Source organism: Ovis canadensis, chromosome 9 (genome assembly GCF_042477335.2).
Source record: "Ovis canadensis isolate MfBH-ARS-UI-01 breed Bighorn chromosome 9, ARS-UI_OviCan_v2, whole genome shotgun sequence".
Taxonomy (NCBI): Eukaryota; Metazoa; Chordata; class Mammalia; order Artiodactyla; family Bovidae; genus Ovis; species Ovis canadensis.
This window is the reverse complement of record NC_091253.1, coordinates 40,484,554-40,507,314: the sequence shown is the minus strand read 5'-3', so window position 1 is coordinate 40,507,314 and position 22,761 is coordinate 40,484,554.

Here is a 22,761-nt window from a genome sequence, read left to right as displayed (position 1 = left end):
ACAGTCCAGGAAGGGAGGATCAAATACTCTACCCACCTTCTCTGGGCAAAACCTTTACTATTCTAAGTTCACAGGTGAGAGAGTTGGAGGAATTCAGCTAAGAATTTAAGAGACTTGTGAAAAATTATTTTTAAATAGCCAACACTTATTGAGCATATACTACATGCCAGGTATTGCACTCCATAGTTTAAACCCTTGTTTTATTTTCATAATAACACATTTAGGTGGCAATTCCTGTTCCCAAGTTCTTACCACTAGTATGTGGTAGAGTCAAGATATATATCTGTTCTATCCTCTCAGAAGGTCATACCTTTAAGTATCATAAATTTTAGAATTAGATAGCACATTAAAAGTCATAAAATAGATGGTATCAAAGGTGTATATATGTCAGTCCCCACCTCCCAATTCCTCGCATCCCACCCCTTTCCCCCTCGGTATCCACTTATTTGTTCTCTACATCTCTGTCTCTACTTCTGCTTTGCAAATAAGGTCATCTATATCATTTTCTTAGATTCTCTATATGTGCCTTAATAATATGATACAGTTTTTCTCTTTCTGACTTACTTCACTCTGTATGACACTCTCTAGGACCATCCACAGTCTCTACAAATGATACTTTGTATAAAATAGACAGTTGATGGGAACCTACTCTATAGCGCAGGGAGCCTTACTTAATGCACTGTGGTGTCCTAAATGGGAAGAAGGTCCAAAAGGGAGGGGATCTATGTAAACGTATAACTGATTCACGTTTGCTGTACAGTAGAAACTAATACAACATTCTAAAGCAACTATACTGCAACAAAATTTAATTAAAAAACAAAGCAAAACAGAAGTTATCAAACAAATACGTCTGAAATGGAATTCTGACAATATGTTGCATGTGTATGTGTGTGTACATACAGGGTATCTTATATGTATTATTATGTATTAATTAGGTATATGTGTTAATATGCACACATACAGGGTATCTTGCCATTAAGTACTATGGTTAGATGGCAAGATCAGTAATTGCCTAGAGTTCTCTCATCTTCAAAGCACCAGGAAGCTCTTTTATCAGGAGTCTTGGGTTCACTAGTCCCAAGAGACTTAAAAATGTATGTGGTTAGTATTTCCCAGCATTTAGGGTCTCAAGGCACAGATCCATGGTAACCCCTGAGACCCGGTTCCAAACCCCAGGGACAAAAAGACTGTAAAACATCTCTGGGTCATTCTCACTGTCAAGTTATATTTTCATTCACAATTGACTCAATACTAAAGAATGTTCACTGGTATTATTTGCAGCTTTAACCATCTGTTCTGAAAAACAAAACAAAAAAAGGCTTTGCTTTGTAGATAAGTTCATTTGTACACTATTTTTCAGATTCCACATATAAGTGATATAGGATATTTATCTTTCTTTGACTCACTTCACTCATTATGACAATCTCTAGAGCCTAGATAGCAAAAGAATCTAAGAAAGAGAAGATATATGCATATGATAACTGATTCACTTTCCCATACAGCAGAAACAAATACAATATTGTAAATCAACTATATTCTAATGAAAAAATTGTTTAATTCTTTATTCTTCCATGGTATTCTACTGAGCCACACAATCTCTCTGTCCTGGAGAGCTATAAATTATCTACTTGTTCTTTCATCCAAGCCTTGAATTCCCATTGTCCTGCAGAGAAGACTCATCTTTCTCTGGTGAGTTTCTGTATCTCCTAATCGAGATATAGCAATAGCAATGGAAGTTTTAATTTATCCTTACACCCATCACAAGTAGGGAGCCAATATTGGTCCTAACCCACCCACTAAATAATCAACATTCAACTCCCACCTTCACCAACTAGCTATTGTCTAAAGGAAAAGATTTTCATTCAAAAATCTTAGAGAAACAAAAAGATGAAATGAAGGTGACTGAAAAGTCAGATTTAAAAAACCTGTCAAATGTATGCTACTGATGTAGAAAACATACCTGAAATTTTATTTCCCTTAAGAATAAAAACTTAGAATTAAAGTGGTCAATCATTTTGTGACTCAGGCAGCTGAACAGATTTATAAGAGGATTTTTAAAATTAAATATCAAAACTGATTCTTGCACCTGACATAGGGAAGCAAAGCAAAACTCTTTTCCAAAGTATGTCTGATAAAATGAAGAAAATTTACTGGAGTCTCAACTGCACAGGGACCCTTGACAGCTGATAAGAAAACCTAATCCTCTGTCTTCAGGCAGGGCTACAGCAAGATCTGAATGATCATCACACTATTTGGGGAAATACTGAAAATATAGTTAACCACCAGTGATTCTGTCTACTTGACATAAATCATCTATATGTTTTGAAAATTCACTCTCCCATTTTCTTTTCCATCTCAAGCAGATTTTCTTTTCTTGTTAGCACCAAATCATTCCAATGATTAAAAGGCTAAGGTGTTTAAGATATCAATACACTGCAACTCTAACATAAGGATTCTGCTCAAGAGAAATTTTTGGTAAAGTTATTAAGGCAAAATTTATTTCTAAGCACTTCAATATTTCATCTAAGGAAGAAACATCAGAATAATTGCCTGTATTTCCCCCCTAAATAACATATCTTTTAATTAGCCCTGTCAAAATCTGAGAGCCAAACTTTTCAAGATATCTCAGAGTCTGAGGTCAGAAGGAATTCTTCCTTGAACGAAGGAATATATATTCTTTGACAATAGGGGCTTGTCAAATAACTTCTCCTCATTCAGAATCTTTTATCACACCAGGTAACTAAAATTTTTTACCAACACAGAGTAGAACTGAAGAGAGGGAATGGCAGACAATGCTTTCACATTAAACAATTTGATGTAATTTCAAAATTATCAATGAATATGAGAGATTTTCATAATTTTAAAAGTAAAGGCAATCATAATAAGTAGTCTTCTAGAGGGGTTTCCACTAGATATGTGACTCATCAGGGAAAACTGATTTTGTCATCCTGTGAGGTCTTGAACAGTGAATGTCTTGTGGGACCTCCTACCTAAGGTTCTAACACCAAGTAAGGAAATCACGGGGTCTGGAGGCTCTGGGCAGAAGTGAGGTCAGGAACCAAATCAGAAAACTCAAATCCAGAGGCTAAAGACCATGTGAATCTTTAGCCACATCTACATCTCAAGTCCACTTGATAGATAGTGACCAGGAGTGGACATCAATCCTGTCTTCTCAGGCTCATCCAGCAGCAGTCAGCTCCACCTTTCACCTAGAATCAGCCCCACCCTGGTCTTGAACCCATCTCAATCAGGACAGGACTCGCTTAGGAGCATTCAGCTTGTGGGTCTGAAATGTACAATGCAGCTGTTAGCTTATATTGACCTTGAGGAAACTCTGCTATTGCACACCCACTGAGCCATCACCTTTTCTTCATCCCCATTCTTTCCTTATAGACTTGCCTTCTGCCTCACTTCCTGTGTAATTCATTCCTCTGCTCAGAGTAGAAACTCTGAAAGTCTACTGACTTACTCTTGGTCCCAATAATGTATCATGTTCTTGTCAACCCTCCTTCCTAGCAAGCTGAAATTTGTAGGAAACTGCTCTTGATTGCCTGTTCATCTGAAATATCCCATCCCACCTAATTTTGTATATTATCTACATATTCTATTCCTGCTGCCTACCACCAATTATAATGTCACTAACCTCAGTGAAGCCCAAGTTTTTTGTACTAATTCTCCCACAGCATTTTTGGAATACCTTAAAGGCCAAATACATGCCATTATCATTTCCCTATTTTGGTCCTTCTCCTGCCTATTTCGGCTTCCCTGGTGGTTCAGATGGTAAAAAAATTTCACCTATAATAAGGGAGACCTGGCCTCTATCCCTGTATTGGGAAGATCCCCTAAAGGAGGGCATGACAACCCACTCCAGTATTCTTGCCTGGAGAATCCCCATGGACAGAGGAGCCTGGCAGGCTACAGTCAATGGGGTAGCAAAGAGTCAAACACAACTGAGCCCAAGCATCCACCTGCCTATTTTGGTTCATTTATCACCTATCTATAGCAATATGTAAAGAATTTATGTAACCAGAAGACAGGAAATGGAGATGGCAACAGGAACACAAAGAAAAAATTTGGTTTAAAATATCCAAATTTAACCTGCCTTATATAAGTACAGTCATAGCCATTATCTTGTAATAATTTCTAATCGAGTATAATCTGTAAAAATACTGAATCACTGTCCCGTACATCTGAAACTAATATAATATTTGAAATCAACTGCACCTAAATGTAAAAAAATTTTTTTAAATAAAATATTTAATTAACCTGATGATAGGATTAGACTGTCTTTAGAGCTCTGTCACTAGGCCAGTCCCTCTAAATAGTCACTTGGTGCTAATAGGCACCCCATCCTTATGTGTATAACAAAGACAGAGATCCCTGAAGGACCTGAAGTGTATCCATTCATGAGTGAATTTGGGAGCTCATAAAGTCACTCTTTAGTTACTGTTAGTCACTCAATCATGTCTGACTTTTGCGACCCCATAGACTGTGGCCCACAAGGATCCTCTGTCCATGGGATTCTCCAGGCAAGAATACTGGAGTGTATAGCCATTCCCTTCACCAGGGAATCTTCCTGACTCAGGGATCAAACCCGTGTTTCCTCCGTTGCAGGCAGATTCTTTATCATCTCAGCCACCAGGGAAGCCCAAAGTCACTCCTTACCTGAAACATATTTTCCTATCTTAAAAAATGAGGGAGTAATTCTGTACTGAGACTTTTACCATCAAAATCACTTATATAACTGGGATGTACTTATGCCCCAAGACAGTGTCTGATCATTTGCTTGTTTGTGCTCAGTTCTGTTTTTTGCCATTCCTTTACTCTGAGATAGCCACTGGAGGCTACCTTTCGCAGCCTTCTTTGTCAATTGGCTTGTGGTTAGGTTTGGCCAGTGCAAAACACTGGTAAGATATTAGTGAATAAGAAGGGAGAAGCCATAGTATCAGCCCCCAGCCCTGTAGCTTTACTGCTCCTAATGAATGCGGAAGCACAGGTAGAAACAGGAATTGCCCCTAATGCCTGACTTAAGGCTTAGACATCAAGATCCGTCTAAAGAGCAGACAGTCAGCCTACTTCTCATGGACATCTCTGGGTGGCATTACTGGAAATACTTAACTGACTCCGTGGCTTCCACTCCTGCTGCGCAGCCTTTGATTTTTTGATTCCAGCTCCCACAGGAAAACCTCCATCGAGGTTCTAGCTGCCTGGAGGGTCCTCTGGGCACAACTATCACCACCTCTTCTATCTGTCCCTACAACCTTAGGCAAGGAGTGCCTTCCTGGTCTTGCTCATTCATCTCTGGGTGCCTCATTTTGTCCTGTTTGATTTTTCGTAATTACCTCAATAAGTGCCGGGGTCCAGCCCCGGTGAATCCAGGGTAATTCGAAGGGGAGACGGAATCGGCGTCCTAGGAAAAACCTATTTAATTAGAAGTATAAAGAGAGATTAGAAAGAAATAGTGTAGTAGGAAAATTAGTGGAGAAAAAGAGGCTGAATAACTTGGTTTACGTGGGATACCAATAAAGCTTCAAGACAAGAAGCTTGCACCACCTACGTAGGCCACAGGCATCTTTCTGTTCTCCTGAAGGAGAGGAGGCACTGAGGCCTCCCCGGTTCGGTCTTAGAAGCCCAGGCAAACTTAGCAGGCTTGGTGAGTACCCACGCTCCAGATGGGAATTCAGCCAGAAAAACGGAGAACAAGAAAGAAACGACACGGGGGAATCAGTCTTTCCAGAAACTGATCCGTTTTCTTTATTTTCAGGTTTGCTTATATACTTTTTGTTATACATAGGGATGAATACAGACTCACACGGGGTCAGCAGACCTGAACCTTGTCAAAATCAGGTGCTTCATATAAAATTATACAAAGGTCTTAGGGGTTTTACATCATCTTCTGGCCATGAGGCCTGCTGACATTTTATGGCCCTTTCCGATAATAGTCAGTCAACCAGAAAAGTTTTTTCCAGGGGTGATTTTTTTCTTAAACCAGGCTCCAACCTCCAAATAAAGTTGCATTCCTATATGGTGAGGGTGTTGTGGGTTACAGTCAAGAAAGGAATTTACTTAGCCTAAGGTTTAACATGATTAATCTTTAAGGTTAATACTTATTTTTCCTATATGCTAGTTATATTCATTATAAGGGCAGGGAATATGGAGATTTAGCAGCAAATATTGGCTCAACAAATGAAAAGCCCTTCACCAATATAATTTTTAATCAACCCACTATACTATACTAATAATTTTGTAACTTCTCAAAAGAATCTGTATATAGAAAGTTTAAAGCATCTCATACCTGTCACGGTTGGGAGGCTGTAAACAATCACATGTGGCCAGACAAACCTGCTCAGGCAGGCTAGAGAACCTTCAGAGGAGTTTGTAAGTTGAATCACTCTTGTCATGCCCAGGAATTTATATTAACTGGAGCTGTAAGTTAACTCCTTCTCCAAGAGAGGTGGTGGGGGGTCAGCCCCTTGTAAAGTCAGAGGTATAGGTGAGAGCATAAAACAGTAAAGTAGGCACTCTGGTTTTGGGGGTAGATGCTCAGGAACAGGGGGTCTCCTGAGGCTCGATCTCACCTTTGCATAATGCCGAGCCTCCTTCCTCATGACCTTTGCCAAGGGCAGAGTTCCTCACGCTGGCTCCCAGCAAATAAGTTTCTATTTTTTTTTTGAAACATACAAAGTGGTTTCTGTTTTCTTGACCAGACTGTGACAAACACCTTTGTCTAGAGATTTTTATTCAGGAGAACTATCGGGTTGGCCAAAATGTTCATTTGGATTTTTCGTACCATCTTATGAAAAATCCAAACAAACTCTTTGGCAATCTCAATACAATGGGCTCACTAGTTAAGACTTAGTGAATAAATGAATTCTATGACTTCTTGCTTTAAACACTGAGTTATAAGAATTGTTTAAGCCCTTTCAGGTTTAAAATATTATGATTATTAGCAGGAAAGAAGATTCAGTTTAATTTAAATATCACTTACTGAGCTTTACTACTATCAGAAAACACACATGTAGTTTGGAGATACCAGAATCTCAAAAAAATATGAGAGAAATACTACTGAAATACTATTTCAGTGCCAGTGCTACCATTGACACTGAAATAACCATTTAGAAACTATTTAGAAAACTAATCATCATCAATGACAGGAAGGTTCTTCTATACCAGCTTTCAGTTTAAAATCCAGAGCTAGTTCAGTTCATTGACCAAGTCTAGGTCACTTACCCATGCCATAGCTGTAAGAAAACCTGAGGGGAAAAAATAGCATCTGGAATTTTCAACTTTTATAGTTGGAGATATGCTTTATCTTTCAGTAAGAGTACCATGAATTCCTTCCAGGTAGTAAAGAAACTCAGAGGCTGGCACATTAAAAACTGACAAACTGTCATGATAGTTATTCCTTTAGGCTAGCAAGCATCAAATAACACCTTCTTCCTCATAAATATTTTCAACACACATATGCACATCCCCTAACATGAAATTGTATTCCTAATAAATTCAATCATTCCCTGAAGGAAGCAATCCCAATTTTTTTTTTTTTTTTCGGTTACTGAATCTAGCATAGGATCTAGGAGTAGAGAGAAAAAATGCGAACACTCAAGGTCTCCTCCAAAGATTCTGATTTAGCAACTGGAATGGGACCCAGGCATCTACAAGATGAAATGTCCCATGGATAATATGCCTCAAATTCCTAGTTAAAAACGATCATGCCCAATAACCTCTAAATATCCTCTCATGTCTAAAATACCAATTTGTATCAAGAATGTAAGTAATATGATCTTTCATAATCTAAGTCCAAAACTCCAAATTGTGACGTGATAGACATGCAAATATCTTGAAGTACGAGAAATCCTTAATTTTAAAAAGTTATGGTCAGAATTGAATTGAATTTCTTCCTTAACTGCTCAAATCATACCCTAAACTTTCCTTAGCCAGCAACTCAGATCGCAAGGATTCATTTTAAAAAAAACAATTTTTTTAAATTTATTGGAGTCTAGTTTATTTACAATGCTGTGTTGTTTCTGCTGTACAGCAAACTGTATCAGTTATACATATACATATGTCCTCTTTTTTTTTAGATTCTTTTCCCATATAGATCATTCAAGGGTACTGAGTAGAGCTCCCTGTGCTACACAACAGTCCTCGTTAGTTATCTGTTTTATAAAAAGTAGTATGTATATGTGATCCCCAACCTCCTGGTTTATCCCTCCCTCTCCCCTTATTCCCTGGTCACCATAAGTTTGTTTCTGTGACTCTCTACCTACTTCATTCCTTAGAAACTCACCCTCTTCATTATTCTGCCACTATGACATAGATTTAATCATCTATTAACTACTATGATTAGATCCCCTGATTTTGGTAGTTCCAATGAATCCTTGAATTTCTTTGATCTTTTTCCATACCCTACTTTGGCAGAAGCTACATTATTCCACTTGAAAGTAAAGATTAATAACTTCAGCCAATCCCATAACTCATCCACTTTTTTTTCTTTTATTTACCAGTTGCATATGAAGTTCAAAATGTCAAGCTGGATGTTTAAGCTTCCAATTCAGAATAAACATTCTTGAATCTTTGTTTATCCCTTGGACATTTTAAGTTCTAAGGCAGCACAGTTCAAATTTTCAGGGGAGGGAAACATGAAATACTGTCATTATGGTATTTAAAAGGCCACTGGCTTCTGGATGATTGAGAAACCAAAGAATCACATGAGCAGCAGCTTATTGCCCAACTTCTTTTGTATTACAATGTGTTTCCTATTTCAAATCAACATTGTTGTTAATATGACCCTGCATATATTATTCAGTAAGTCCATTGCTGGTAGAGTTGGCAAAAGCTAATACACAGAAAAATAAATGGAAATTTGAGCATGAATACCTATTCCAAGGAGGATTAATCATTGTCTCGTCCATCATAGGCAGTGTCCATGTAACAAAACTTGCCTTTATCTCTTTTGTTCCCTGAGTAATTAATAGAATGTTAATATTCAAAATAGTACCTGATAAACAATAAGTATCCCATTGAATGAATAAATGACAAGAAGCTCCATTTGCATGGCTACTCGATATCTCATGGTCAAATGTTTATTCTCTGCTAGGACCCAGTAACAAACCATGATTGGCTATTTTTCAGAAGGGTGAAAACTACTTATTACTTGATGAAGACAGCTTTGTTCTAAAAATCTTAGGATGACTTTTTTCTCCAAGGTTTCAGTTCAGTTCAGTTCAGTTGCTCAGTTGTGTCCCACTCTTTGCAACCCCATGCACTGCAGCACGCCAGGCCTCCCTGTCCTGGAGTTTACCCAAACTCATGTCCGTTGAGTCTGTGATGCCATCCAACCATCTCATCTTCTGTTGTACCCTTCTCCTCCTGCTTCAATCTTTCCCAGCATCAGGGTCTTTTCAAATGAGTCAGTTCTTCATATCAGGTGGCCAAAGTATTGGAGTTTCAGCCTCAGCATCAGTCATTCCAATGAAAACTCAGGACTGATCTTTAGAATGGACTGGTTGGATCTCCTTGCTGTCCAGGGGACTTTGAAAAGTCTTCTCCAACACCACAGTTCAAAAGCATCAATTCTTCAGCACTTAGCTTTCTTTATATTCCAACTCTCACATCCATACATGACCACTGGAAAAACCATAGCCTTGACTAGACAGACCTTTGTTGGCAATGTCTCAGCTTTTTAATATACTGTCTAGGTTGGTCATAACTTTCCTTCCAAGGAGTAATTGTCTTTTAATTTCATGGCAGCAGTCACCATCTGCAGTGATTTTGGAGCCCCCCAAAATAAAGTCTGTTGGTCTACCACAGACATGTGGAACATCATAGTGTCTATTCTTTCATAAAGGCAGAGGGATAGAAGTGGTTACATCTTACAGTCTCACGGTTGGAAATTCTTCTTTTAATTTGGACAACACTCAAAGCAAGCAACCTTCAGGGCCTAAGTTTGAAGTAGCACATCCAAATGTAATGCACAATGCTGTCATGACCTAAAGTGGTTCTTCTTAATAGGAGAAGGCACAAGAGGAGGCACAGTCTTCCACACTAAAGAGGAAGCAAGGTCTGAAACCTTTCAAAGCAAGGCTGATCCCACAGATCTTGATGACTATCCTGTTTTATTTTCAACCAATTCACCCAGACTGCTCAAAGCATTGAGATGTCAATTGCTAAGAGTTAAACCTGGCCCCATGAACTGTCTTTTCATTGCCCCTTGGCTCACTCATGACAGAAAAAAGTGCCATCAAGAACCTCAAAGAGATTCCCTCCATATACTTACCACACTCTAGTCCAAGAAGACTGTCTCTGCCCTCCATCTGCAGAAATCCACCCAATACAACCTGAACTTGTTCTTGCCCTTGTCTTTTAATGGAGTGTAATATATCAGTTCTATTCTGTCAATTTGTCTCATCCTCTATTGTCATCCCAACAAATCCATAGTTACTACATAATAGACAAAAGGCACCATGAAGTAGAAATTCTACCCAGAGAAAGTTCCAGTATTCTCACATACTGAGTATAAAAGTCTGCTGAATCCTTTTTTTTTTTTTGACCATGTATTTCCCTGGGAGATGGTTTTGGTGATAGATTAAACTAAGGAAGGCTTTAAAACTACAATAGCATAATCTTCATTTTTTCTGAATTTTCAGAGTCTTCTACACCCTACAATTAGTTTTAGGCACATGAAAATTTTAAAAAAGATGGGGGGAAAGTGCTATTCTGCAACTCAACACTATTTTTATCACAATTCACTCATGGCCAACCATGGCCCAGGTTCTACATTCAGGCCTCCACTTATGACCAAGGGGGTCTTTTTGGTTTGTAGAAACTGGAAGGAGTCATTCTTTCCTCCCATCTACCTATTTACTCCCAGATAAAATACTGCAAAATCAGGCTTGACATTTTGCTATGAATTATCCCCAGGTTTGTTTATCATAGGCAGTTGATGACCAGACATGCCAGTTGACCCACAATCAGGAATTCCTGAGATTTGGGACTCTCAGAGCTAAAATCAGAACAGTCCCAGGAAAACTGGGACAAGCTGGAAACACTAGCTCCTATCAACCTTCTCAGCCTTTGATTTAGAAAATCACCTCTGACAGATTCTCACTACAAAATTGATCAAATAAATTTCACTAATTAATGTTACCAGGCAAGTATAGCTAAATTTTGACTTACAGGCATCATTTCAGAAGTGATCTTTGCAGGTTCCATGTATGCACACATACTAAGCTGCTTTGGTTGTGTTCTCAGTTCAGTTCAGTACCTCAGTTGTGTCCGACTCTTTGCGACCCCATGAATCGCAGTACGCCAGGCCTCCCTGTCCATCACCAACTCCCGGAGTTCACTCAAACTCATGTCCATTGAGTCGGTGATGCCATCCAGCCATCTCATCCTCTGTCGTCCCCTTTTCCTCCTGCCCCCAATCCCTCCTCCCAGCATCAGAGTCTTTTCCAATGAGTCAACTCTTTGTATGAGGAGGCCAAGTATTGGAGTTTCAGCTTCAGCACCAGTCGTTCCAATGAAAACCCAAGACTGATCTTTAAAGTGGACTGGTTGGATCTCCTTGCAGTCCAAGGGACTCTCAAGAATCTTCTCCAACACCACAGTTCAAAAGCCTCAATTCTTCGGTGCTCAGCTTTCTTCACAGTCCAACTCTCACATCCATACATGACTACTGGAAAAACCATAGCCTTGACTAGATGGACCTTTGTTGGCAAAGTAATATCTCTGCTTTTCAATATGCTATCTAGGTTGGTCATAACTTTCCTTCCAAGGACTAAGTGTCTTTTAATTTCATGGCTACAATCACCATCTGCAGTGATTTGGAAGCCCCCAAAAATAAAGTCTGACACTGTTTCTACTGTTTCCCCATCTATTTCCCATGAAGTGATGGGACCAGATGCCATGATCTTCGTTTTCTGAATGTTGAGCTTTAAGCCAACTTTTTCACTCTCCTCTTTCACTTTCATCAAGAGGCTTTTGAGTTCCTCTTCACTTTCTGCCATAAGGTTGGTGTCTTATGCATATCTAAGTTATTGATATTTCTCCCAGCAATCTTGATTCCAGCTTGTGCTTCTTCCAACCCAGCGTTTCTCATGATGTACTCTGCATAGAAGTTAAATAACCAGGGTGACAATATACAGCCTTGATGTACTCCTTTTCCTACTTGGAACCAGTCTGTTGTTCCATGTCCAGTTCTAACTGCTGCTTCCTGACCTGCATAGAAGTTTCTCAAGAGGCAGGTCAAGTGGTCTGGTATCCCCATCTCTTTCAGAATTTTCCACAGTTTATTGTGATCCACACAGTCAAAGGCTTTGGCATAGGCAATATAGCAGAAATAGATGTTTTTCTATAACTCTCTTGCTTTTTCCATGGTCCAGCAGATGTTGGCAATTTGATCTCTGGTTCCTCTGCCTTTTCCAAAACAAGCTTGAACATCTGGAAGTTCGCGGTTCATGTATTGCTGAAGCCTCACTTAGAGAATTTTGAGTATTACTTTACTAGCGTGTGAGATGAGTGCAATTGTGCAGTAGTTTGAGCATTCTGTGGCATTGCCTTTCTTTGGAATTGGAATGAAAACTGACCTTTTCCAGTCCTGTGGCCACTGCTGAGTTTCCCAAATTTGCTGGCATATTGAGTGCAGCACTTTCACAGCATCATCTTTCAGGATTTGAAGTAGCTCAACTGGAATTCCATCACTTCCACTAGCATTGTTCGTAGTGATGCTTTCTAAGGCCCACTTGACTTCACATTCCAGGATGTCTGGCTCTAGGTGAGTGATCACACCATTGTGATTATCTTGGTCGTGAAGATCTTTTTTGTACAGTTCTTCTGTGTATTCTTGCCACCTCTTCTTAATATCTTCTGCTTCTGTTAGGTCCATACCATTTCTGTCCTTTATTGAGCCCATCTTTGCATGAAATGTTCCCTTGGTGTCGCTAATTTTCTTGAAGAGATCTCTAGTCTTTCTCATTCTGCTGTTTTCCTCTATTTCTTTACATTGATCCCTGAGGAAGGCTTTCTTATGTCTCCTTGCTATTCTTTGGAACTCTGCATTCAGATGCTTATATCTTTCCTTTTCTTCTTTGCTTTTCACTTCCTTCTTTTCACAGCTATTTGTAAGGCCTCCCCAGACAGCCATTTTGCTTTTTTGCATTTCTTTTCCATGGGGATGGTCTTGATCCCTGTCTCCTGTACAATGTCACAAACCTCCATCCGTAGTTCATCAGGCACTCTATCTTTCAGATCTAGTCCCTTAAATCTATTTCTCATTTCTACTGTATAATCATAAGGGATTTGATTTAGGTCATACCTGAATGGTCTAGTGGTTTTCCCTACTTTCTTCAATTTCAGTCTGAATTTGGCCATAAGGAGTTCATGATCTGAGCCACAGTCAGCTCCTGGTCTTATTTTTGCTGACTCTATAGAGCTTCTCCATCTTTGACTGCAAAGAATATAATCAATCTGATTTCAGCGTTGACCATCTGGTGATTTCCATGTGTAGAGTTTTCTCTTGTGTTGTTGGAAGATGGTGTTTGATATGACCAGTGCTTTCTCTTGGCAAAACTCTATTAGCCTTTCCCCTGCCTCATTCTGTATTCCAAGGCCAAATTTGCCTGTTACTCCAGGTGTTTCTTTCTTCCTACTTTTGCATTCCAGTCCCCTAGAATGGAAAGGACATTTCTTTGGGGTGTTAGTTCTAAAAGGTCTTGTAGGTCTTCACAGAACCATTCAACTTCAGCTTCTTCAGCGTTACTAGTTGGCAGGCTTGGATTACCATGATATTGAATGGTTTGCCTTGGAAATGAACACAAGATCATTCTGTCGTTTTTGAGATTGCATCCAAGTACTGCATTTCAGACTCTCTTGTTGACCATGATGTCTACTCCATTTCTTCTAAGGGATTCCTGCCCACAGTAGTAGATATAATGGTCATCTGAGTTAAATTCACCCATTCCAGTCCATTTTAGTTTGCAGATTCCTAGAATGTCGACGTTCACTCTTGCTATCTCCTGTTTGACCACTTCCAATTTGCCTTGATTCATGGACCTGACATTCCAGGTTCCTATGCAATATTGCTCTTTACAGTATTGGACCTTGCTTCTATCGCCAGTCACACCCACAACTGGGTACTATTTTTGCTTTGGCTCCATCCCTTCATTCTTTCTGGAGTTATTTCTCCGCTGATCTCCAGTAGTGTATTGGGCACCTACTGACCTGGGGAGTTCCTCTTTCAGTATCCTATCATTTTGCCTTTTCACACCGTTCATGGTGTTCTCAAGGCAAGAATACTGAAGTGGTTTGCCATTCCCTTCTCCAGTGGACCACATTCTGTCAGACCTCTCCACCATGACCCGCCCATCTTGGGTGGCCCCACATGGCTTGGCTTAGTTTCATTGAGTTAGATAAGGCTGAGGTAGTTGTGTTCCAGTTCTAATTAATTGAATAGAAGTCAACTTTAATTGTTCTCTCGTGGTTTCAACATTTAAAAATGTATAACTAGAGTAGACAGTTGATGGTTTTATTTGCTTATCTTAATTTCTAATGAGGTTAAGGTATTTTACTGGCAATCTACATAGAAGCTGATTTTCAGTTGTGGCTACTGGAGGGGACTGCCCAGAAGTTATATCACTTCAGGATAAAGGCACTCACCCCCACCCCACCCACCTCTGGAAGTACTGGTTACTGACAGCTTACAGCTGAGTCCATATCCAAGACCTGACCTGGAGATCACAGGGGTTTGCCTCACCCAACATCACACCCCTACTCCAGAGACAGTCCGTATCCAGTAACTGATTAATGATAAATTCAATGGTCCATTCCCCTTAACTCAGTTCAAGAAAACTCTGAAGGACCACCCAAGTGCCAGAGCTCTCTGAGAGATCAGCTGAGGTCATTTTTCAAACTGCATCACAATTCAACTTCTTTGCCTAGTCTTGCTTTCTTCACATTCCCACAGACACTGAGCCCAAGAGTACTCCATAATTCCAAGAGTACTTTCATGGAGTTCTCCATCTCAGTCTTTCTAGGGACCTTGATCAAAGACAATTCCCTGTTGTATCTGCAGACTCTATATATCTAGTGGTAAATGGGCCAGATGCTTGGCGGCAGGGAGCCTCTTAAAGTTTATGAGCATTTCCATCCATTTTACCACATTGACTTGCCGTGAAAACTATAAGTGGATAGAGCAAGGCTATAACACATACTAAACCTACCACAAATCATGCATTTATGGGTTTGTATATTATTAATAACAATAAGTAAAAAATCATACCATATAACCTATACTTTAGTTAGAAGATACAAATCTAGCACCAGAACTTCACATTACTCTGTTCAAATAGAATGATTCAAGATTTATGGAAACATCTTGAGCCATAAGTTGGGGTCCCCTGCATGCCATTGATAAGTGTTTTTATTATTAACTATGTTTTTATCATTTCTTCTCTACCAGAGGAACCTAGCAGTTGAGTGTGATTTTAATAATAACATTTGAAAGCTTTTATTTCAAGCTTTTGTTTTAAAAGCTATTAATGTGTCAATAGTTTATTATAGTAACTTGTGAAGCTGTTCTAAAAATTCATGGGAGGCACTGAATTCTTGCACAGAACTAGCAATGATTCTCTTGACTTTACAATGACTGAGCCCTTAATGAAACCAAATATTGAAATCAAAGATAGATTTCATATCGCTGAGGACAAAAAAGAATCACTACTACCAAAAACCGGGGAAAAAAAAAAAACTAGAAAAAAAACAGAATGCAGACGACTATGCAATCAACATGTAAGATGATAAAAAGATGGTAGTTACAAAAATTGAGCTTAATTTTAAAGTCCCCAAGAGTTTACTTGGTAGCTTGTAATACAAAGTGTCCATTTACCCATTCCTTATGAGTCCTTAAAAAAAAAGGAAATTTTTTCACTCTCTGAACATTGACTCAATACCCTTAGTTTGACTACCTGATTAATTCTTTAAAGATATAAAAATATATCTTTCATAAGGTTCTGAGCTTCACTGACAGGGCTAACAATTGACCTGGAAGAGGGAGAAGCATCTCCTGGGGAAGAGGTACATCAGTTTCTATTTTTCTGTCTGATGCCCACAAAAGAACAGTGACTATTCAGAGCTATGTTTCCTGCTGTGTAATATTGGGAAGCAAGTGACACATGAATTATACAAGCAATGGCAGTGCATAAAGAAGGTTCATATTTTGAACTCAAAAAAAGACTCTGGGGAAAAAAGGGAGAACAAAACAGGAGATGTTCAGAGTTTGTAAAGGTTTACTCAAGGAACTCAGACCCAGAATCCTTTGGAAGCTGTAGAGGAAGGGAACTGGGAGGCTCCATCTGAAGCTGACCCCAGTGTGCCCAGCCTCCAATGCTGCAATCACAGAAAATGTATTATCCCCTTTTCCTCAAAAACTGAAGCAGGCAAGTATGGTGAGCATAGGTAGGGCTACAGCCGATAAGAAAAATATCTCAAAGGACAAGAAGAGCTGTGTGTGAGTTCTTAGTTGTGTTCAACTTTTTGCTGCCCCATGGACAATAGCCCACAAGGCTCCTCTGTCCATGATTCTTCCAAGCAAGAATATTCACTGCTATTTACTCCTCCAGGGGATCTACCTGACCCAGGAATCAACCCGCGTCTTGTGTGTCTCCTGCATTGGCAGGCAGATTCTTTACCACTGAGCCACCTGCAAAGCCCAAGAAGAACTGACTTTGTAACAGTTACTCTGAGAGATAAGACATGGCATGGAGGAAGAAGCCCCTGAAATTTCAGACAGGATTGAAGCAGAGGAGAAATCCTTTACACATTTGGATCTAGGATTCAAGTATCTAAACTTGTTTTCTGCTAAATAACATAGTAGAAGTTCAAGGCACCATTGAGAGAGAGAGAGAGAGAGAGAGAGAGAGAGAGAGAGAGAGAGAGAGAGAGAGAGAGAGAAAGGCGGGTACATAATGGTTTCTTCTTGAGGATATTGGAGAAAATGTTATAATTACTGCTACCCAATGATACTGATGTGTCCTTTCAAGTCTGCCTGTCATCAGCTCAGGTTTTGATTTTGAATCTACCCATAGCCAGAGAGATCACACACACTCTAAGAGAAAGACTTGGCTAAAGACTTGGCTGGGGACTTTTCAATCACCAAGGCTAGCTCCTGGTATAGTTTAATCATCTTTTCAGAAGACCAACAAGACTGTCACGTAACTTCTCTTTTTCCAATAAATCTTAATATTATTTTAGCATAATCCACAGTTCCAGAGAAATAGCCATTCAGCCTAGGGTCAAAAAACTTAGGTATGAGTCTAGTGCCACTATTTATTTATTGTTGAGCTTTGAGATAAACCTTATGAGATAGTATTTATCACATGCCAGTAGGGAGAATAATCATAATAATGCAATGGCTTTTTCTCACGTTCTATGTGCCACTGTGCTAAGCACTGTATGTGTGCATGCATGCTCAGTCTCTAAGTTGTGTCCAACTGTTTGTGAACCCATGGACTATAGCCCACCAGGCTCCTTTGTCCATGAGACTTTGAGGCAAGAATACTGCATCTTCACTGGAGAAGGAAATGGCAACCCACTCCTATATTCTTGCCTAGAGAATCCTGGACGGAGGAGCCTGGTGGGCTGGTATCCATAGGGTCACACAGAGTCAGACACAACTGAAGGAACTTAGCATGCACGCATGCATTGGAGAAGGAAATGGCAACCCACTCCAGTGTTCTTGCCTGGAGAATCCCAGGGATGGAGGAGCCTGGTGGGCTTCTGTCTATGGGGTCGCACAGAGTCGGACACGACTGAAGTGACTTAGCAGAAGCAGCAGCCACTATTTCCTCATTCAGAGGATCTTCCTAACCTAGGGTTTGAACCCACATCTCCTGTGTCTCCTGCATTGGAAAATGAATTCTTTACCACTGAGCCACCTAGGAAGCCCTAGCACTGTAGGCATACCATCTTATTTATTTACAAAGGGTAAGTAGTATCGTCATCTTCATTTGACACAGGAGGAAACTAAAGTCTGCTCTTGTGTGACAACAAAGTCATCATACTTGAGAAAAGATGCTATTAATGTGAGACAATGTCTTGTCACACTTTAGGAATAAAAATCCTTATTCTCCTAAAGCCTTCTTTAGATTGACCAATCTCCATACCAGAAAATTTCACATTCTTCTCTGATATTTTTTATAATCTTTTGCCACATAGATACCCAAGTCATGATCCACAAAGAACATTTTTAATTCCAAATGATGAGACCAAGTGCTATGCAAAACTTTTTCACAGAACAACAAAAACTACCCTTGCATCTATAATTTGTAAATCAAAATAATACCCAAGTTTGGGGTATTATTATCCTGTAGCACGTGGGATCTTAGTTTCCTGACCAGGAATCAAAGCCATGCCTACTGCAGTGGAAGTACAAAGTCCTAACCACTGGACTGCCAGGGAATTCCCAATACCCATCTTTTGTATACATAAAATGCATATTATTTTAATAGGCATGTCCATACACATGCATATACATATACACATATAGCTACTGGGCAAAGGGGCAGTGAACTGAATAAATATTCACAAAGTTACACAAGGCTAGAAACTACTGGAGTCCAACATCAGTTATAGAAACTGTGAAACACCTAGGTGTTCAGTTGAATTCCAAAAAGGCTGAATTTTAAAATTAGGGCTAGTCTGGTTTTACAAAAAGTATTACTGTAGATCAACTCCAATAAAGTTAAAACTATCAATTTATTAGCAAATTAAGTACATGCCAACATAAAACACAAAATCTCTAAAAGAAAATCCAGACTCCCAATAATGCAACACTGTCTCCCATATAACTTTAAAAATTAATTAGACGTTGCAAAAATTGACATTTGTTGTATTTTGGAGGGGGAATGCTTAATACTGACTTAACACAGAAGTTAAAATTAAGAGACAACAAATTTTAAATGCAATTATAAATATGAAAGTGAAAGTCACTCAGTCATGCCCAACTCTTATGACCCCATGGATAGTAGCCTGCCAGGGCTCTGTCCACTGGGTTGCCATTTCCTACTCCAAATATACTCAAAGATAAAAAATATGTACATAATGGGTAAAGAGATGGAAATCTCATCAACTAAAGGAAAAGCATAAAAGAAAATCAAGTATAAATTCAAAGCATAAAAATATCTGGAATGAAAAATTCACTGACAAGTAGCAATCGCAGATCAGGTGTGCAGAAAAACATGTGTGTATTTAAAGACAAAGAAACCATACAATGTAAAATGCAGAGAGATGGAACACTACATATATTTTAAATAAATCTCAGAATCAATATAGTGAGCAAAATATCCAGACATAAAAGTATATGTACTGTATGGTTCCATTTATATGAATATCCAAAACGAGAAAATGAATTTTTAGTGATAGAAATTTAAAAACTGTTTATCTCTTGTGGGGAGTAAACTGACCAGGGAAGAGACCAGAGAAATTTTCTAGGGTGATATCAATCCTCTCTCTCTTAATAAGCATGTTAACTAAATGTACACATTTGTCAGAACTCACTGAACTGTGCTCTCACATCTGTGCATTCAACTGAGTGCCAATTATACCTGAAAAAAATTGTACAAGAGTAATAGGGACATGGAAGTGATCGCATAAAATAAATGAATTTTGAAGAAGTAGAAGGTTTTGATCATTTCTGAGCAATGTATACTTTAACGAGGAATTCTTATGCCCCCATTTGACAGAGGAAATGAGCCTAACACCAAATTCAATATATTGATAGGTGGGGCTTGCCTTTGAAGTAGTTATACAGTTTCCAGACGGATGAGGGGCAGGGCGTGGAAGGAAGTGAAGTCCTAGCTTTGGAATCCCCATCTGCTTCCCACGTGGTGTCCCCAGAAGCATAAGAGGGGATTTGGCATCAGCTTGTGAAGAAAGCTGAGTGCCGAAGAATTGATGCTTTTGAACTGTGGTGTTGGAGAAGACTCTTGAGAGTCCCTTGGACTGCAAGGAGATCCAACCAGTCCACTCTAAAGGAGATCAGTCCTGGGTGTTCTTTGGAAGGACTGATGTTGAAGGTGAAACTCCAATACTTTGCCACCTCATGCGAAGAGTTGACTCATTGGAAAAGACTCTGATGCTGGGAGGGATTGGGGGCAGGAGGAGAAGGGGACGACAGAGGATGAGATGGTTGCATGGCATCACCGACTTGATGGATGTGAGTTTGAGTGAACTCCAGGAGTTGGTGATGGACAGAGAGACCTGGGGTGCTGCAGTTCATGGGGTCACAAAGAGTCGGACACGACTGAGCAACTGAATGGAACTGAATCACAGATGGGAGGGACACCCTGCAAATACTCTGAGGGGAAAGAGCCAGAGTTGAGCCTTCTTAGCCCTACACACAAGATTCCTGTGATAACCCACAGTCTCCTCAGCCAAGTTTCCTCCTAAAAAGTAACCTTTTGTGCTGTCAGTCCTACACAGTATGATTCATGATGTCTTCAACCTCGGAAGTTAGGCTTCATAAGGATGTCTCAACTCCATGACTGTGTTATTGCCTAACTAAGGCCAGATTCTCATGATCTATAATAACTCTGGGGGAATCCAGGATGGAATGGAGCCCATGTCGGCAGTGCTGATAGCGGGAAATCTTTGTCCAAATGTCTGTGTCAGTGTTAAGCCTCCCACATAATGTGGGTGGCCAGAAATGCATTCTTCTGTGGCTGCTAAGCCCACTAACTGCATGATTTCCCACTAAGAGTCATTCCCCTGTGGACCTTGAATCAGACACATCTAGACTATGCTACTGTAAATAAGTATAGCTGGTCTTGCCCACTGGTAACATGTTGCTAGTAGCACCAGTGGAATTTCTATAATATAGCGTAGGGGTTGCCACTAATCAATAGGCTGGATCTTCCTGAATTGCATCACTGACCACACTTGCAAAGTATGCCCAAGCTTAGAAAAAAGCAAATTGATTCACAGTGATTTCCATGTAGTAAATTGGTAAGGAAAGCATGACAGTGTTCCATGCTACCAATTTATAAACTCTGGTACTATTCAAGAGTTGAGAAGGAAATAGCAACCCACTCCAGTATTCTTGCCTGGGAAATCCCATGGACAGAAGAGCCTGGGGGGCTACAGTCCATGGGGACACAAAAGAGTCAGACATGACTTAGTGACTAAACAACAACAACTATTTAAGAGAGCATGGGAACTGGCCATGAAAAAAATCTGAATTCTAGCCCTGCACCTAACACTAAGTAACTCTATGACACGGGGAAGTACTGCATCTCTGTGGGTCTATATTCCCAGGAATAGAAATGGGATAAAATAACAGTTGATCTCTAAATATTTCATCACCTGTATTCTGTGAATCATCAAAACTGCACTTTTCTCCTCCTAGGTAGGCTCATGTCTCCCTGCTTTTTTCTCATCCCATAATACCCATTCTATGTATAGAGGGGCAAATTCAAACAATCAAAAAAAAAAAAAAAGATAAAACATGATCATTTCTGATCAATTGTCATATTGAATTCATTCAATTTAAAGTAAATTCATTTAATTTAATATAACTGGGTAAAATGTATGGATTTTTTAATTAATTATTTTTCTGACCTATACAAAGATTGTTAAGTTGCAAATTAATGCTATTAACTTTATCATCAAGAATTCCCATCTGCCTATAATGTGCCCTGAATGTGCATTCTATGAATCTTTTCTATATGATAATATTGTTATATGCTTTCTAGTTTGCCAGCCATGTGTCTTCATTATCTTATTTGAATCATACAAGTCTATGGAGTTGACTAGCAGGTTATTTTTACCTGATTCTGTTAGGTAGGTAGAAGAGGGAAAAGGAATCCAAAATGGTGGTGGCTAAAAGACAAGGAAGGGAAAAGCCCTCGAAAATAGAACAAAAGAAGGTCCGAGGACAGGAATGAGGACCTCAGGTTAAACAAACAACACTCCTGGCTGGCCCAATTTACATAGGACAGGCCCAGGGAGAGATAAACATATAAACAGAGGAGCCAAAGCTAGTTCTCTCTCTCTCTCTCCCCTGCACGCTGGAGCACTCTTCTCCTGGCGTCTTTGGATCGACGTGCCCTCACACCTCAAAGATGGATTTTCCTGCTATCTTCTAAATAAAATAGAGCTGTAACACTGATTTGTTGAAGAGCTATAACATGGTCCATTCGAGGCCTGAGAGCTATAACACGGTCTATCCAAGACCCGAGAGCTGTGACACACCAAGGGGCCTTTAATGTCCATCACTCCAAATCTTTGTTGTGACGAGACAAAGAACCGAAGAACATACACTCGCGTGACAATTCTATAGGTGAATTAACTGAGGTCTGAAGAAACAGTCATTTGCTTTGATTGACTCATTCAACTCGTAAGTAGCAGAACAGAGCTGGAATGCAGATTTCTTCCTGGCTCAAATGTTCTCTACTCTGTGAGAATAAGATTTCAACTCTTCCAGCTTCAAAAGTCAGTATTCTTCCTATCCCTTGAACTGCATTAATTAGCTGGAAACCTAAACCCACTAGTCATCGGTCTGGAATGATCAGAAGCTAAGAAACCAGTGGGTGGGGATATGGGAAATGGGATTCAAGCACTGCAAAAAGGATCAGAACGGATGATCTTTAAGGCATAATCAAAGTCTGAAATGCTATCATCATTTGACAAATGATAAAAATAAATATGCTTCTTTCCATTTTGTTGAGGTAGCCTTTTAAAGTTTCTCAGCCTGTTTCTTTTCTTTTGTTC